We start from the raw sequence: 18592 nt of genomic DNA on the forward strand, positions 1-18592 counted from the left end.
AACCTTTGTCTTTTTATATTATAATGATGGTTTACTGTCACAACGAAAAAATAAAAACAACAAAAAGAAGGCAAGCTTTGTTTCAAGGAATACCAAAAAATTCCAATAGTAAATTTTATCATTTTGATAATTTTTTATTCTCTTGTGTTGAGTAAGAATAAATTGCTTATCAATTGCAAACTATATTCACGATTCTTCCCTTGCTAGATATTTTCTTTAGTTGAGGTATCCCAAAGAAAAACAGTAAGTATAGTTGTCTACACTATTTTTACTAACCAAGATTTTATTTAAACAACGCACTTCCTTAGATTTAAAAAATTGTTAGAATTTCTGTTAGGATCAGTATGATATGTCTTAAAAATGGTATTAGACGCAAGAATTCAGTGTGAAAGCAGCAACCGCTGTTCAATAAAACTCCTCTTTTCCATCTACTCTCCAGCTGGGTAAGGCAGGCACAAAGACTGAAATGACCATAGTAAAAGCATGATTTAATGACTTGCAGGGTTTTGCCTGAGTGACTTTTTTTTTTTTTTTTTTCGGTACGCCTGTCTCTCACTGTTGTGGCCTCTCCTGTTGCGAAGCACAGGCTCTGGACGCGCAGGCTCAGCGGCCATGGCTTACGGGCCCAGCCTTTCCGCGGCATGTGGGATCTTCCCGGACCGGGGCACGAACCCGTGTCCCGTGCCCTGGCAGGCGGACTCTCAACCACTGCGCCACCAGGGAAGCCCTTGAATGACTTCTTAAGTAGTCTTGGATATATGTGCAATTAGTGAAATTTAGTGGTTGAATAAGTTGTAGATTTAAGAGAATTTTGTAGGTTATCTTGCTATCTTAATTTTATACATAATAATACTAAGGTCCCAAAAGATTAAAAGACATATATTGTTGCTTACTTAGTTGCTGGAGTTCACAAGTTAAAATATATTACTTTGATAATTTATCAAAACAAATTTATTTGCCTGATTTTTCTGCCCCCACTAAATTGTATAGGCAGGCACTTCTGCACCTTGTATCTCTGCTTGGCACAGTTGAAAAGTGAAACATCCAAAGATACACTACTTTACCATATATTAGCTCATTCATTCAAATACTTTTTGAGGACTTGCCAGGTTTTAGCTACGGAGATATATACTGGGAACAGAAAGCAAACCAAAGGCACTCTCCTCTCTCAAGGAACTTAAGGGGAGACAGAATTGTAAGCACAGCACATAAACCAACAGTATGTGAAAAGTGACATGATAGGAAGAAGTGGCATGAGCAACAACCCTGCCTGGAAAGATTAGAGAGGCTTCTCAGAGGAGGTGCTTGAAATTGTTTAAAAGACAGAACGAATTGCAGGCAAAAGGGCTCCAAATGACTGTAAAGTACTGCTCCAGGAAGGGATCCATGAGGGGAGTGGAAGGAAACGGGGCTGGGAGGCAGAGCCCACCTCCAGTGGGCCTTATTCTTGGAGTTTGAACATTTTCCAGAAAGCTATGAAGAGCCACTGCTATATTCAAGCAAGGGAGCAATAAGATTCACATTTGTTTCTTTGAAAAACATTCCATGATGAGATGCTTCAGTAGGAAAGTATTGGACAAGCATTGTGTTGGGTGTTGGGGATACAATAATGAGTAAGATAAAATGGCCCTGCCCTTCTGGAGCTTATATTCTGGTTCAAGTAAGAAACACTAAGGATCTAAATTATGGTAGCAGCAGTGGGATTATATAGAAGGAAATGGATGTTATAATAATAATGACAATAACAGCTATTAATAGTAATAGTAGTGCCTATTCCCATTTATTGGATGCTTCCCATATGCCAGGCACTAAACACTTCACATATATTGTCCCTGTTCACTCTCCACAGTAGCCGGATGAGGTCAGTACTATTATTTTTCCTGCTTCACTGATGAGGAAACAGAAAGATTAATTGAATATTTAATTGAAGTTTCTATATCTGGTAAGCGGCAGAACTGGAATTTGCATGGGATTAAAAAAAAAGCTCACCTTTACTGAGCTTGTACTACGTACCCAGCATTACTCTAAGTGCTTTTATATATACTAACTTGTAATCCTTACAACAACCCAATTTTACAGATGAGAAAACCAAATCACAGAGGAGTTTATGATTTTGCCCAGCATTTTTGCAGTTGTTAACCTATGCTTTTAACCACTTTGCTATGCTACCTAATTCTAAAATCAATTCTTTAAGGAATATGTAACTTTGCCTCCTAAATGTCAGGAGAGTGAGGAAGAGGAAGAAATCTAGGATTACTAACATTATGATTGGGGACTGCCATAGATGGTAGAGTCATCAATCAAGTCAAAGAATGTAGGATGATTTGGTTTCATTCACCCCTAACTCCAGATGCCTACGTCCACCTGCTTCCTTGATTTCTTCATTTGGATATTAGGATACAGGGTCAGCTGCAGTGAAAGGTATCTAGAATAACCATGGCAGATTATAGAAGTTAGTAGCTGTCTCACACCAAAGTTCACTGGTATACAAACTGTGACTCAGGAAGTCCTCAGGGACACATCTTATTGCTCTAGCTCACAACCCCACATTCCAATCATCAGAAAGGGACAAAGGGAAAGAAGCATCTCATTCCTTTTAGAATATGATCTGGAAGTTGCTCACATCATTTCTGCTCAGATCTCACTAGTCAGAACTTAGTGACATGGCCACACTTAGAGAGTTTATTTCAGGCAACTGTGTATCTGGCTAGATATTCCATTATCATGTATGAAGAGTAGAGTAGAGTGCATATTAGGGGCCAACTAGCAATCAGTCTGTACTACAGAGATATAGGCATCTCAAATTTAACAGTTGCAAAAACCAATTCCTGCTTATTCTTCCAAAATCTGCTTCTCTCCACAATTATCCACATCTCAGCTAATGATGAAGAATGGGACACAGTCAGCAGTTCGATTTCAGACGTGGATGAATTTGAGGTGCCTGTAGGATATTCAATACAAATTTTCAATAAGGGGCTGAAGATACATGTCTCAAGTTTCTGAGTGAGGTCAGTGTTCAAGATTCAGATTTCATTCCTGACTTATATAAGTGATAGAGAAAGAGTATACATAAACAGTTCTGTGAGAGACTGTAATAATGGCAGGTGAAGAGAACCAAAAGCAGAGAGGATAAGCATTCTATAAAGAAGACTTGGCAAAGAGTGGTCCAAGACACAGAAGATGGAGAATTCAGGGTGATGGAAACCAAGGGAGCAGTTTCCAGTAGGTAGTGGTTAGCAGTGTGGAAGGCTGCAAAGTGGTCATATACCATGAAAATTGAGAAGCAACTTTTAAATTTGATCATTATGCCATTACTGACATTAATACTAGCAATGTATATGTTGCTAGTAAAATGGGAGCACATGCTAAATTTCAGTAGTTGAAGAAAATGGCAATCTGGTAGCTTTTCCAAACAGAAAGGACAAAGTTAATAGGAGAATTAATGAACAGGAGAGGGAATGACTGAGGGATTAAGTCTTGAGTGGCACCTCTCCCCATATATATATATATATATATAATATATATATTAGCTGTAGAAAGGAAGAAAGATGGCTCATACTTTAGGACAGGAGATCAGGGGGAGTACAGATTTGGGTAATCTGTAGGAATAAGGGTGAAGGTGTGAAGGAGTTAATGCCTGAAGTCCGTAATGATAAACAATGATACAGATAATGCTAATATCACTACAGCTATTACTAAGCACTAACATTTACTGAGCACTTGTCATATGCCAGGCAATGTTTTTCATGAAATTAATTTTGCTACAACAGTATTTCTTAAATACTGAGAGCTACTCATATACTGAAAGCCTAGTCTTTTTCAATAGTTGAGTGTGTAACATTTTGATGCAACCTAAATATAGCAACAGTAACTTTTATCCCACCATATCCAACCATTTTTTCCCCATTCTTTCAGCTTCTTCCTGATCCCAGGGGCATGCTAGGTAATAAAAAATTGTGTTTTTGCATTTTGATTCATCTGTTGTGACTCACATCAAAAAGAAATCTTGAGCAACCAAACAGCCCTGTTGAAAAACCAACTTCATCAGCAATTTGGGGAACACTGTTCTATAAAAACTGTTGGGTTACTCCGAAATAAATTTCATTTTACTGGTGATTTCCTCTTGGACTGTGAGTTCTTGAGGGCAAGGATAGGGATTGTTGATCTTTTATTGTTTTCCAAAGCCTGGCACAGTTCTGGGTAAATAGTAGAAGTTCAAAGTTTGTTAAAGGAATTAATGCACTATGCTAAAAAAATTAAACTGCTCCTTTCACTTTATACCTGAAATGAGAAACTTAGAAACTACTGGGTCTCATTTTGCCTACAATAGCCTAACAAATTTACTACTTAACTTGGTAGCTACTAAGTTGTTTTTCTGGGAAAATGTACCTGAAGAAAAATATGGGTTTGACTTGGGAAAAAAAATTATTCATAAAAACTGATATATATGGAGATGGAACACTATTAGTATTCTAAGGATTCCTGACAATGTTCCATACTGGTAATTTTTACCAGCAAACATTTTGAAATTTGAACATGGACAAGGCAAACAGCACAGTGGGTTCTTGAAACAAGTCTGACACTAGCATCACACATAAGAATGCCTATTTAATATTAACAAGCTAAAAGGGCTATGGGTAATTTCTCCAGATTTCAAGGAGGAATTGGGATCCTCTTTGATCTTAGTAAAGAACTGGCATTTAACTGACATTTAATTAAGAGGTTTATTTCTCTTGCCTTTAATTTTCTTGGAACTCATGGTTTTCTGCCACATTTGATATACCAGGTTATTACCAAAAAAAATTACATTATTCAGACAATTTTTACGTAAGAGGAAGTAGAATTGCTAAAAGAATCTTCATATGCTAGATATTGTAGCAATATTTTACTTTAATGAAGTCTTTAAAGATTTACACTTGCCTATTTTGATAATATGCAAAGATAAACCCTTAAGAGACTGATTTTAACTAATCTCTCCCATAAAACATAACTGCAAAGTTTCCAAATGAGAATCTGTAATGGAAGAAAATGAAAAAAGAATAAGGAACTGAGTTAAAATTGGGCATGCTTTAATACTGTCATTTATCATGTTGTCCTAGAATAATTTAAATTCCACTAGCTTATTTTTTGTTGTTGGGAAGCAGTATACATATATATATATTATATTATATATATACATATATATATATAAGATGTTCTAAGAATGACAGCTAAATTCACTGCCATGTACTACTGTTGATATAAAAAGTTTGAATACTAGATGAATAGGATCTCATACAGTATTCTATGCACCAAAAGCCGCAAACCTTAAGAATATGAATTGTTAGTGACCCCATTGCAGCTTTGCTAGTAAGTGTTGCAGAGCCATAAAAAATCCTTTTAAAAAAGATGGTGACCTTGGTGCTAAATGTGAAGGCGCACGGCTTTAAATGGATTCAGTCGTCATACGGATCAGAATTAGCCTGTATCCAGCTGGGGTCAACTAAGGGGCCACTTTCTCTTTATCGACAACCTACTGAAGGTCAAAATTGCAGGAGACAGGCTTTCACCTTCATGTAAACTAGTGACACATCGTGTGTTGGCAAAAGTCCTAAGCAGATGACCTTGGTCCCCTGAAAGCTGGTCCGCACTCTTGGGCTACCTCTGCAATGTTTACAAAGCAGCTCAGGGCGTAAAGGGGTTGGGATCGGAGACCTAGAATATGGAGTGTTCTGCCCCACCGCGGGGCTAGCAGCTTTCAAAGCCCCCTTGGCGCAATTTCGGAGCCGATTCATTCCCCAACAAAATCGGGATCGTCCAAGTTCAGGCACGTTCCTCGGTTGGGTTGACCACGGGACTCGCCAACACTCCAAAGGGCTCCAGGGCGTTTCCGGAGTGTACCGCCTGCTTTCTGTCGGGCCACAGACCACGGTGGCTCAAAAGAGGCATCGCCCCCTCTTCCCAGTGCCAATATGGCGACCAACCTGGTGGGACTCCGAGGAGGCGCTAGCTACTTCCCCTTCCCAACAGCCCCTGCGCTGGCGACGACGGCAAGCAGGAGGGGAGCGGAGCTGGCGGTGGAGGGCGGGGCAGAGCGCGGCGCCCTCCCGCCCGCACACCGGCCCCGCCCCGCGTCCGTGCGTCCAGGCCTGGAGCCCTCTCCCGGCCGGGTGGCGCGCGCTGCCTGCCGGGATACTCGGCCCGCCCAGCCAGTCCTCCCCGCTTACGCTGCGGCCGCGAGATCCGCGTTTTTCCCAAGATGGTGGCGCTGGGATCGGGGTGACTGTAGGAGACGATAGAGCCCGACTCGCCTTCGCCGGAACCTCGACACACCGCCCTTCTCTTGCTCGCGCACCCCGCCTCCGCGTAGCCTTCCGCCGGCTCGGGCGCCCGCCATCAGCCGCCGCGCCGACTTGCGCTTCACCTCTGCCGACCCGGCGCTCACGGCCGCGGGCGGCGGCGCCTCTCGGCTCTACTTCGGGGCTGTACTCGGACCACCTCGCACCTAGCCGCGGCCAGGCGGGCCGCGTAGCCCCCCGGTGCGGACAGGCAGCGGCGGAGCGGCGGCTGGCGACGAGCGCGGGGTTTTCTGCGGCCCCTGCGCCTCCTTTCCCGGTCTCGGTCTCCGGAGAAGGAAGCGCGGGTCCCGCATGAGCGCCGGCGGTGGCGGCAGCGAAAGGGAACGAGGCGGTGGCGGGCGGAGGCGGCGGGTGAGGGCTGCGACGACCAGTGAAGCGGCTGCTGCTGCTGCTGCTGCTGCGGGGGCCGCAGCCCAGGCGCGGGGGCGACGACAGGTCAGTGTGGCTGAGGACCGGGCCTGGGCCGGGGCGGCCGGGTGGCACCTCCCATCGTCCCCTCGGCCGCCCAAGTCCCCCTTCGGGGCAGGCTCCGGCGAGGGTAGGGACGCCCCCACCCCCGCCGGGGCGAGTGTCTGGGGGCGCGCGCGGTCTGGAGAGGCCGGTGCCAGAAGTAGGCCTCTGCTAGCAGCGGCTGTTGCTGCTCCTGCCGTGACTGTCAGTCCTGGCTGGGCGCCGCAGGGAGGGAGGGTTTTGTCGCCCGAGGGGACACGAGCGGGCCCGGGGCGGGGCGTGCTGGCGATCGAGAGGTGGCCCTTCTTGGAGTGGGGCTAGCAGGGCCGGCCTGGGCCTCAGGCTGGGAACGGCGGGCCTTTTCCTTCCAAGGGGAGCTCTTCCTTGCTGTTTTCGAGGTTTTGGCCTTCTTGGTGAAGAAATATTTAGACGTGTGCTTTGGTGGGTTGGGGTTTTGGGGGTGGACTGGTGGGGAGGGAGGGCGGATGAAGTGTTAAATCAAGCCCAAGGGTTGTGTTCACAGATTACTCATCGAGATTCTGAAATTAAACGTGAGCTACTGGGTTTGCTGGAGACTATTAAATGCAGACCTGCAAACAGTTGGCCCTTTTTTTTTTTTTACAGTTGAGAAAATGAAAAGGACTCGTCATGGTATGGAGGATTTTGTTGGTAAAGTCAGAATTTAATGCGACAGATGTTTTGATCCATAAAATTGTTAAAAATAATTTTAATACGACGCTGGTTGGTTAATCTTAGAATCCTTGAAAGATAATTTAGTTTCCGAATTTTTTAAAACGTTCTGTGGATATGTTAAAAAAGAAACATTACAAAGTCTGTTATTATATTTATTAAGTGGCTAGGGTGCCGTCGAAAATGTCAGCTAATGGCATATGGGATTTACAGTCCGAAGTTACCCTCCATCAATCAGAAAGGAATACAGGTATGACCCATAATTTCAGATCATTCCACTATCTGTCATATTGAGAGAAGCAGCAGATTACCCCAGAATTTTGTCTGGGGTCAGGGGGAGAAGGGGGATTGAAATGGAAACGACCTAAAGTTCAGAAGTACAACTGTTAAAAAGTTACTTGTGAAAGACACTTGAGATACCCAGTAAATGTTGTCAAGTGATTTGGACAAGAGGGCTGAGAAGTGTTTATCTTACACCTCTGACGAGTAAGTACCCTTACTTAAGAGATTATTTTGTAAAGCATGTAAAAAAGTTTAGAGTTTAGGAAGATAGAAAGAAGTGGAAATAACTTTGGAATTAGACCCTGCTTGTAAATCTGAACTGATTATCACATTTTTAATGAAAAAATACAATATTAATGATGGTGCTGCTAAATCCAAAGAATGACCAGAAGCCCATTAAAGAAATTATTAATCATGACAAAACAATAACAAGAAGTAGCTTGAAGAAATAATGATCTCAGGACTTCCCTGGTTGGCCAGTGGTTAAGACGCTGGGCTCGAAATGCAGGGGGCCGGGGTTTGACCCCTGGTCAGGGCACTAGATCCCGCATGCCACAACTAAGAGCCCGAATGCCACAGCTAAAAGATCCCACATGCCGCAGCTGTAACCTGGCGTAGCCAAATAAATAAATATTAAAAAAAAAAAAGACTTAAACTCCTGTGGCACTAACGGAATGCTTTAAATAGCAAACCAAAAACAGTTTTAAAAAAATTTAAAAATTAGAACGTAAACTATGAAAGTCTTATTGTGTCAGTATTTACTAAGTAGCATTAATGTGCTGAGTAGCATGTACACCATCTTCTGACATTGCTGGGTTACTGAGGAGTTTACACAGAGACACAGATTACAATGTTCTGATTCATTTTCACAGGTTTTATATGCTGCTTGTATTTCATATCTCTTAAATTTACACTTTTTTTCATGGCTTAAAAAAAAGCTTCTTAAGTAAGTAGTCAGAAGCGAGAGGAAGACACATTCTCATCCAACTTGCCCAGTCCATTTAACAAGATTTGTTGGGTACCTACAGTGTCTTTGACACGTAACATTTAATGTTTTATTCCTTAAACCATAGATCACTTCTAAATGACTCCTCCTCTCTCCCCTCCAAAAACAATCCTCTCTCCCCTTAAAAAAATATTTGGAATAATTTGCTGTTTCTCTCAATATGCAGTCAGTGGAATAATATAAAACTATGGATCATACCTAAGTTTTTCAGCCCAAACACTTAAAGTAAGTGTCTGTTTTCTTAAATGATTACTGGTCATGTTCTTCAGTCATGTTTTGCCCTTTTGTTTAGACCTGTAGTTGTATAGGTCAAAATGTAGAAACATGACATTAAGTATACATATGCAGCTGTTAAAAAATAAGTTTTATGATTTTTATGAGTGAAGACTAATTTTCAGAAGTGATTTTTCAAGTAAAATACTTGGGTAAAGTTTTAGATGCTCTTTTCATAGTGATTCAGGATGACAAAATTTTGGCTGATTTTGATAGTCCCTGCTCTCTCCCCACTGCAAATGTAAAGGTAAAGTATAAAAACCAAAGACATTATGGTATGTATAGTGGAACTAGCTTTGGAGTTAGATCCTGCTTTTAATTCTGGCTTACCCTGGTTGTCTGACCCTTGGCAAGTTAGTTAATCTCGAGCCGCAAGTTTTGTCATCTGTAAAATGGGGTGGTGAGACTAACTCAGAGTTGTGAGGATTAAAGCATGTGCAATGCCTAACACATAGGCACTTAATAAGTATTATCCTTTGAAGTCTTCCTACCCAGTTTTTCTGAATGTTCTCAAAGCACCTTATAGACAGTGGACTCTAACATATTATCCTTTACATTGTTATTTTGCTTACTGGCTTTGAACTCACTTTTTAAGGACAAGGACTTCTAGTGTTTACCAGAGAGTGTGTTACCAGAGTATGGATGACTTAGTTATCAGCTAACATTTATTAGGTATCTACTGTGGCTACTCTGAGCTGAGCTTGGTGTAGGGGCTATAAAGACAAGACTCATGTCTCTGTCTTTTGGAAGTGTATAGTCTAGTGACTTTCTCCATATAACACTTTTTGTGAAACCCTGTCAAATAATGGAGCCGCATTCTCCTGGTGCCCTTCCACTCCTCAGGCAGTTCTATGGACTCAACACCTCCTACTCCCAGCTCCTGTTCTAAAGAATATTGTTTTACTGCTTCCTTTATACACTGTCTGGCACATGTTAGATACTTCATATCTTGGTCCCAATCCTCCACCCAGTGTCTGGCACATAGTGTGTTAGTGTTTGTGTGTATGTATATGTATAAAAAAAAAAATTTACTTTGGCAAGTTGCCTGTAAATACTCCGCTATTTTTCTGGGACAGTCATCATTCTGTCTTCTGGTTATAAATTCACAGAAGTTGTGAGCCTGAGTAGGGCTATTCCTGTTTTACACATGAGGAAATTGAAGTGCAGAGCTTTAAGATGGTTTTCTTAAAGTCACCAGGTGGCAGAGCCAGGGCACATTTTGAGCCTCCGGACTCCAGGTCAGGACTCTGCACATAATGGTACATGTTCTGTCTTACCTGTTAGGAGGCGTGTTACTTTGCTTTGAGAATGCCCACCCACCTTATTGCAGTTAAGTGAGTATTTTCTATGATATTAGTAGAAGGCAACCTTCAACAAGATGCCTTTTCTGACCATAGCAGTTACTGGAGGAAGTGGGGCTTTTTCTTCTAATAAAGAAAATAAAGTAAAATTACAGTAAGTGGAAATAGTGTTAATCTACAAGCCTATATCCTATGTCCAAAACATGAGATGTTTGAAATACTTAAAGATGCTACATAAATAGGTTTTTCCTTTTTCCTTTTTTTTTTTGGCTGCACCATGCAACGTGCGAGATCTTAGTTCTAGGGATCGAACCCACGCCCCCTGCAGTGGAAGTGCGGAGTCTTAACCACTGGGCCACCAGGGAAGTCCCTATAAATAGTTTTTTAATGAGATTACTTACAAATACATGATAAATTTCTTTGCCAACTTTTCATTTAATCTCAAAATTGTCACAGTGCTTTGATCTGAGTTATCTGTTATCTTTAACATAAATACCATTATGGATAGTAAGTTAAAAAAAAGATCATTAAGTATAAGGTCTATCTGAAAGTGAAATAAGGCTAGTACTTTTTTTTTTTTTTTTACTGTTGTTTGCACATGAGATTTAGCTGACAGTTATTACGGTTTGATTCTAAGCCTTGGGACTGTGAACGCCCTAAAATTATATGTAAAAATTTAAGTGCTTTAGAGTCTCAACAGGTTCTGTGAACGAAAGCCATGGAGAACCATTGATGTGGAGGAAGAAACACTAACTTTGGTGTCAGAAGATTGTGGGTTCATCCTTCTTCTCTAGCTTCCTAGCTGGGCATGAGTAGGCCATTTAGCTTTCTAAGCCTTGACTCTGTTCCTTCTGTCAAGTAAAGGTGATACTTGCTTTGTTTCTGAGGAATGATTTTCAAATGAGATCATTCTTGAAAAAGTAAATTAATGGTACTCTATAAAGTGACCTTATAACTGATTTAGTGACTTGCCCAAGAAAACACGTTGGTTAGTGGTGGACAGACCGTTGGAACCTTAGTGTATTTTCATGCTTTTCTCTACTAACATTTTTAACTTTTCCATAGAAATATTATTTTTGGAAATACTTAGTATATGAATTTATTTTATATTTGGTAACTACATTTGAAATAAACAGTAGATCTTCATAGTTAGTGATGCATTATTCAGTATTATTAGTCCAAAGTCAAATCACTTCTGTAATTTGCTTTACTTTTGACCTCTCCTGTTAATGTGATAAAGGCAAGTGAATCATAGGGTTGACCTGAAAGGAAAAGAGGTTTTGGAGACTTAGAACCTTACTAGATTAAATTATTCCTGAAGTTCAATTTTAGGAAATCTTCTGGAATCTCACATAAGATGTCATATGTGGATTGTGGAAGAGAATCCTAAGTAAGACTTCATTAATTAAAGTCAACATCTGTGCTGCAAATAAAGCAAGGAGGTGGTGTACGAGCCCTGAACACTTAACCCAAGTAGGATAAAAATCTTCTTTCAATGAAACTCTTGGCTTGCCAGTGTGGAGACTACTGTGGTGACTCTTTAACAGTTGATTGTGTTCCAGAAGTTGATCTTCTGTACCCTTTGGGAAGAGATGAGGTTAGTCAAGCACAGATCTCTTTATGTTGCAGAAATAAAACATGAAACTTTTTTTTTTTTTGACCTGTCTCTTTGTGGTATGCAGGCTTGTAGCTCTTTTTTAGGTCTTAATAGGTGTCCATTTTTCATACTTTCAGTAATTCAGAATGTTCCTTTTCACATTTGAGACAAGTAGTGCTACACACAAATTACATAGCTAGGGGCTGAATGAAGATGCTACCAGTACTTTACACATATTCTTTTCATTTGTTGACTTGTGTCTCCTTGTATCAAAAAGAATGGCTTATCCATTTCAAGTCTCTAATAGACGTCTACCTCAGCAGTCTCCTTGAATGTGAGAAATAGTCTTAGGATTAATTGCCCTTGTGAGCTGTAGCCAATATGCTAACTCAGTTATTTTTATATTCTTTGTGATGCAGCGTAAATTCTGAATTTTCCTTACAAATTAAATATACAAACAGTAGAAAGAATAATACAACAACCATGTATGTACCACTCAGTATGGACAAATGTCACATTTTGTCACTTGCACTCTTTAGCACCCTTTCTAAAAGGGATGTTCTTTATTTTCTTCTCAGATGATAGCTCTAGCACTGCAGATACCACTACAGGAATTTCTTCATACAACAAATACTTTCCTATCTTTTATCATATGTAAAGCATAATCCTGATTTTTGGAAGGGAAAGGATGAGATGCCCAGCAGTGTTTTCTATATAAAGCTAATGGGTCACAGGGAGAAATTTGGGTTATTTCCAGCTTATTAATTACCTTAGTACTTTTTTCTTAGGAATTCTGCTTATTGTGCCTTGTGTTTCTGTTTGCCAATATTGATAACCTTACAGTGTGCCATGAATAAGGATACTAAATATTTACCTTTGCTAAATAAAGTTTTTGTTTTGAGACTTAAAAAATACCTGTCTTTTGAACACCTATTGTATGTGACATGTATACTAATTGATAAATCCCATTTCACACAAAGAATATTTAGGTAACATTTTTTCTAGTTTTCTGAAGTGAGCTGATAATGTGCCATATTCCATGTTGGTGATAGAAAACTATGCTGTTTAAGATAATCCAAATTTAGAGCTCCTAAGAAATGAAAACCTTCCCTAATTAGTTAAGCTGCTTCATTCATATTCAATTTCTTACACATTTTGCTATGTCTGTAACATTGTTATAGAATGTTTATGTCCCCCCCAACCCCCAAATTCATATGTTGAAATCCTGACCCCCCATTGTGATGGCATTAGATGGTAGGGCCTTTGCGAGTTGATTAGGTCATGAGAATGGAGCCCTCATGATGGAATTAATGCCCTTTAAAAGACTCCAAAGAATTCCCTCCCTCCCTTCTGCCACTGTGAGGATCTAGCCAGAGGATGGCCATCTATGAAGCAGGAAGGTGATTCTCGCCAGGCATCACATCTGCCGGTGCCTTGATTTTGGACTTCCTGGGCTCCAGAACTGTGAGAAATTTTTGTTGTTTATACACCACCCAGTCTATGGTATTTTGTTATATAAGCAGCCTAAATGGACTAGGACACATATCAAACATGTTTAAAGAACAGAGGAGGAAAATAGGAAATTAAATCGATAAAATTTGGTAGCTAACGGAGGGGTACATTGTGCTTGATAAAATGGAACTGCTTTTTTTTGAATTTTATTTTACTTTTTATAGAGCAGGTTCTTATTAGTTATCTATTTTGTGCATATTAGTGTATATATGTCAATCCCAATCTCCCAATTCATCCCACCACCACCACCGCCGCCCCCGCCACTTTCCCCCCTTGGTGTCCATACGTTTGTTCTCTACATCTGTCTCTATTTCTGCCCTGTAAATGGGTGGAACTGCTTCTTAAAAGTTGACTTTAATGTTGACATGAGAACACTTAAGTATAATATACTAGAAAAGCTGAACAAACATTAGACTTTCATATACATAAAACTAGATTTCTGCATTTAAAATCATCTATTTCTTTAAATTTAATTATTACCCAGTGTACTATATTTCATATTATCTTCAAAATAAAAAGTAAAATCTTAGGGTTTCATTTAACTCAGTATCTGAGTCAGTCTCCTCCCTCCTCAAAATTCCTCTTACATGTTTTGGGTAGATGAAGGGTAGGGAGGGGTGAACTTAAAAATAGATGGATCCAAGTTGTAAAATATTGATAGGTCACTTAACTCAGCTGAAATTAAACTATTTACTCCTGGATTGAAGATTCTGTGTGAACACTAAATATTTGCTGTCTCTCTCTCTTTTTTTTTTTTTCCGTGTGCTGTTTTAGGTATTTATAAGTGCTGGATGAATGAGCTACTTTTTAGTTAGTTCAGGACTACTTTTAGATATGTGCTGTGGGCTAATGAACTATGATCAGGATATAATGAAGTATGATCTGGAACAATCCTCTAGGCCTCAGAACTTCAAGTAATTTTAAGTAAAGATGGACTAGGGGTCAGCCTGGATAGTGGGCCAGAGACCCACTTTACTGCCTATTCCTGTGCTGAATTTGACAAGGCACTCCTAGGAGAGAGAGAGAGAGAGAGAGAGAGAGAGAGAGAGAGAGTGTGTGTGTGTGTGTGTGTGTGTGTGTGTGTGCGTGTGTGCGCGTGTGCGCGCATGTTCTCACACATGCCCATTCCATATTACTAGCTGACACCAGGTTTTGAGAAGTTGGGGCTGATGGCTATTCAGCCTACCAAGGTTTTCTCTCCAGCGAACAAGGTCTAATCCCCTTAAGTGCTTTTTTAGCTACGTAGTATGTGTTTAAAATGGCGATGACTACAATAGTATTTAATTTGTGTTCTTATTCTGATATCTTTCCTTAGTTCTTTTATAAAGGAAGTAGTTTGGATTAGAAGATCTCCAGAGTAATTTTCGGCTTGGATATTATATGCTCACTTTTTTAAAAATATATGTATATATTTTAATTAAAAAAACATTTAAAACAGTAAATAATATATCAGGTACTTATTTACCCATCACTCAGAACTATAAATTATGCCTTTTGATCCTTAGCGAACCAGATGCAGTCTTACATATGCATTTGTAGCCACCTCACCCCCAAGTCCTATTACCTTCTCTCTTTACCCAAGGTAATAACTATCCCGAGGTTCTTGAATTTCATATCCTTGTTTATACTTTTACTGTATATGTGTACTTGTATCTGTAAATGCTATATATGGTGTTGGATTTTGTGTGTTAAAATTTTTACAAAATGGTATTGTTACTGTACATATCTTTCATCAGCTTTTTTTTTTTAAACTATTTTTTGGGATATGTATGTTGATGCATGTAGCTCTAGTTTAGTTTAACTGCTGTATAGTACTCCATTGTATGATAATATCAAATATATGTGTCCCACTACTAATGGATATTTTGAGTTTTTTCCTTTTTCGCTATTATAAACGATGCTGCAGTGATCATGTTGACACATTTCTTTGTGCACATATTTCTTTGGGAAGATTCATGGAAGTGAAACTGCTGGGAAATAGATTGTGAATAACTTTACTGGATGTTGCTAAATTCTTCTCTAAAATGGTTATGTCAGTATATACTTTTTTTTTTTTTTTTTTTGCTTTACGTGGGCCTCTCACTGTTGTGGCCTCACCCGTTGTGGAGCACAGGCTCCGGACGCGCAGGCTAAGCGGCCATAGCTCACGGGCCCAGCTGCTCCGCGGCATGTGGGATCTTCCCGGCCCGGGGCACGAACCGGTGTCCCCTGCATCAGCAGGTGGACTCTCAACCACTGCGCCACCAGGGAAGCCCGGTTATGCCAGTATATACTTTATCAGCAGTGTACGGACATTTCTTTTTCCAGCATCCTAGCCCATACTTGAGATTGTCAGATTTTTAAACTTTTGCAAATTTGATGGGTGTGAAATTTTAGCAAAATATTACTCTCATTTTAGCATTTCCTTGATTATTCTGGGTGGTGGATATATGGATATGAATTTTATTATTTTCTGTATGTTTTAAATGTTTCATAAAGAAATGGTTTAAAAGAAAATAAGAGACAACGTGTTATACAACGTTTATGTTGTAAAGGATCTTGGAGATCATCTCATCCAACATTCTTTATGATGCAGCCGGGAAAGTTATCAGAATAAGAATAAAATATGAAACCCTACTTATTGTCCTTTGTGATATTCTCTTTTGGGATATATCTCAATTTTTGAAGTGAAGCTCACGAGTCTTTTCTTTTATGATTTCTGTTTTTTATTGAAGAAATCCCTTTTAATATTGTCTGCAAATAGTTGAGAGGTTTTTGTTGTTGTTTATTTTTTTGCATTTAGGTCCATCTGGGAGGCAATTAGGAATCTTTTTTTTTTAAAATAAAAAACGAGTTGTCCCAACATTAAGTATTGAATCTTTTCCCCATTAAATTTTTTAAATATCACCTGTATCATCTGCCAAATGCTTGGGTTTGATTTTTTTTTTTTTTTTTTTTTTTTTTTGCGATACGCGGGCCTCTCACTGTTGTGGTCTCTCCCGTTGTGGAGCACAGGCTCCGGACGTGCAGGCTCAGCGGCCATGGCTCACGGGCCCAGCCGCTCCGCGGCACGTGGGATCCTCCCAGACCGGGACACGAACCCGCGTCCCCTGCATCGGCAGGCAGACTCCCAACCACTGCGCCACCAGGGAAGCCCATGGGTTTGATTTTAATTTTTTTTTTTAAACACTGGTAGTACATTGTTTTATTTCAAATAGCTTTATGTTAAGCTTTGAAGTGTGAGTCAAAGCCTACTCCTTTATTCATTTTCAGAACTTTTATTCTTACACTTTCACTCTTCCATAATAATTTAAAAGCAGTGTATCAAGTTTCTTTGCGGGTATTAATTGGAATTGCATTGAATACATCAATTAACTTGAGAATTGACATAGTTTATCTTGCCATTTATTCTGTATTTTACAGTTTTCTTCCTAAATTCCTTTTATACATACCTTGTTAAATTTATTCCTAGATATTTGATCTATACATATTTTTTTGCACTGTAAATAGGATCTTTTTTCTGTTACATTTGATCATTGCTGGTGTTAATTTTGTATCCATTAACTTGGGTGAACTCCATCAGTTTTATTAGTTTATAATTCTTTTAGATTATTATAAACAACAATTCTCTTTTCCAGTGAACTTTTAAAAATACAAGTCTAACTTTGTTACTTTCTGTTTAAAATTATTCTTTGGCTTTCTGTGGCTTTTAGAATAAAATGCAGAATCCTTAATTGGTCTACAAGGTCCCATCTGACCTGGATTCTCTCTGCCTCCTAAGATTTAATTCACACTCTCCTTTGTTTGGAACCACCTAACAATATTGGCCTTTTTTTCAGTTTTTTGAACTATCCAGGCTCCTTGTTGCAAACCTTTTGCCCAGTGCATTTCATCTGCCTAGAACACAGTTAGCCAACAAATTTTATCCATCCTGTAGGGTTCAGCCTAAATATTACTCAAGGAAGCCTTCCTTTTAGAATCTCTTTGTACTTACTAGTATTAGGGCTTTCTTGTATGGTATGATTATTGAATTCTGTGTTTCCTGAATAAGTGCTTAGCTCAACTGACATTAAATAATTACTTTTGAATTGAAGATTCAATGAGAAAAATAAATGTCGGTCTCATTTTTTTTTCATGTGCAGTTTCAGGCATTTGTCAGTGTTGGATGATTACTGATTGATCAGAATTGCATTTTTTTTCCAGTTAGAGAAATATTACTCCAGTTGGTAACTGCTCAAAAGAAAATTTGTAATTAGGCTACACTTAAGTATTTTACTAGACATTAATAGAAAATTAAATGTTCTCAATGTTTAATATTTATGTCCTTCGAGTATGGATGGTCTTTAGAAAAACAATTTTCTGTCTTTTAACAGATGCAGTCTAGTTCACTTAAAATTATATGTTGTGAATTTTTTTTTTTTTTTTGCGGTATGCGGGCCTCTCACTGCTGTGGCCTCTCCCATTGCCGAGCACAGGCTCCGGACGCACAGCCTCAGCGGCCATGGCTCACAGGCCCAGCCGCTCCGTGGCATGTGGGATCTTCCCGGACCAGGGCACGAACCCATGTCCCCTGCATCGGCAGGCAGACTCTCAACCACTGCGCTAGCAGGGAAGCCCATATGTTGTGAATTCTTAAAAGCATTTTGAAGTTAAATTAGAAGCTAATGGTCTTTTATCCTTAATTCAGATTTTATGACTTTAGATGCTACATTTGATAGATGAAATGTAATAAATTAAACATAAAATAGTGTTCATGATTATTTCTAGGAAAACTCACCTACCTTTAGTTATTTTAGTATATTGCATTATAAATATTTTTTGTGTGTGCGCTGGATACTAATGTAATTCTGTGTTTAATTTTAGGTTAAGTTCTACGTAAGATTGAACTCAATTTAACTATTGTGCAGAAAGAACCCAGAGGAAAATTTCAGAATAATAAGTCATTGGGACTATGTGTGTGGCACATTGCTTTTGTTTTCAGATCATGGAATTGTTGATTGTAATAAGTGATTTATAATTAAAGTCAGGAAATTGAAATAATTCTGGTAATTTGGAATTTTTAAAGGCTTTCCATAGATGACACTTGGGATTTACACTGAGATAAGATTCTCTCACTGCTAGTAAGTCACATAATAAACACTTAAGTAAACACTGGGGAAAGATA

The 18592-nt window shown here is 39.5% G+C and overlaps 1 protein-coding gene across 6 annotated transcripts in view; it reads left to right on the forward strand.

Moving 5' to 3' along the window:
* Positions 1-6168: 6168 nt before the first annotated feature.
* Positions 6169-18592, forward strand: part of UBE3A (ubiquitin protein ligase E3A) — a 105837-nt gene continuing 93413 nt past the window's right edge. For 2 of the 6 annotated variants that reach the window (XM_032621911.1, XM_032621914.1), the window contains exon 1: positions 6212-6773. The gene's annotated coding sequence lies outside the window, so the exon portion shown is untranslated. Of the gene's footprint in view, positions 6774-7412; positions 7440-18592 lie in introns of all 6 variants that reach the window. The other 4 variants (XM_032621910.1, XM_032621909.1, XM_032621912.1 and 1 more) reach the window with 4 other exon arrangements.

The sequence above is a fragment of the Phocoena sinus genome, chromosome 2 (genome assembly GCF_008692025.1).
Source record: "Phocoena sinus isolate mPhoSin1 chromosome 2, mPhoSin1.pri, whole genome shotgun sequence".
Taxonomy (NCBI): Eukaryota; Metazoa; Chordata; class Mammalia; order Artiodactyla; family Phocoenidae; genus Phocoena; species Phocoena sinus.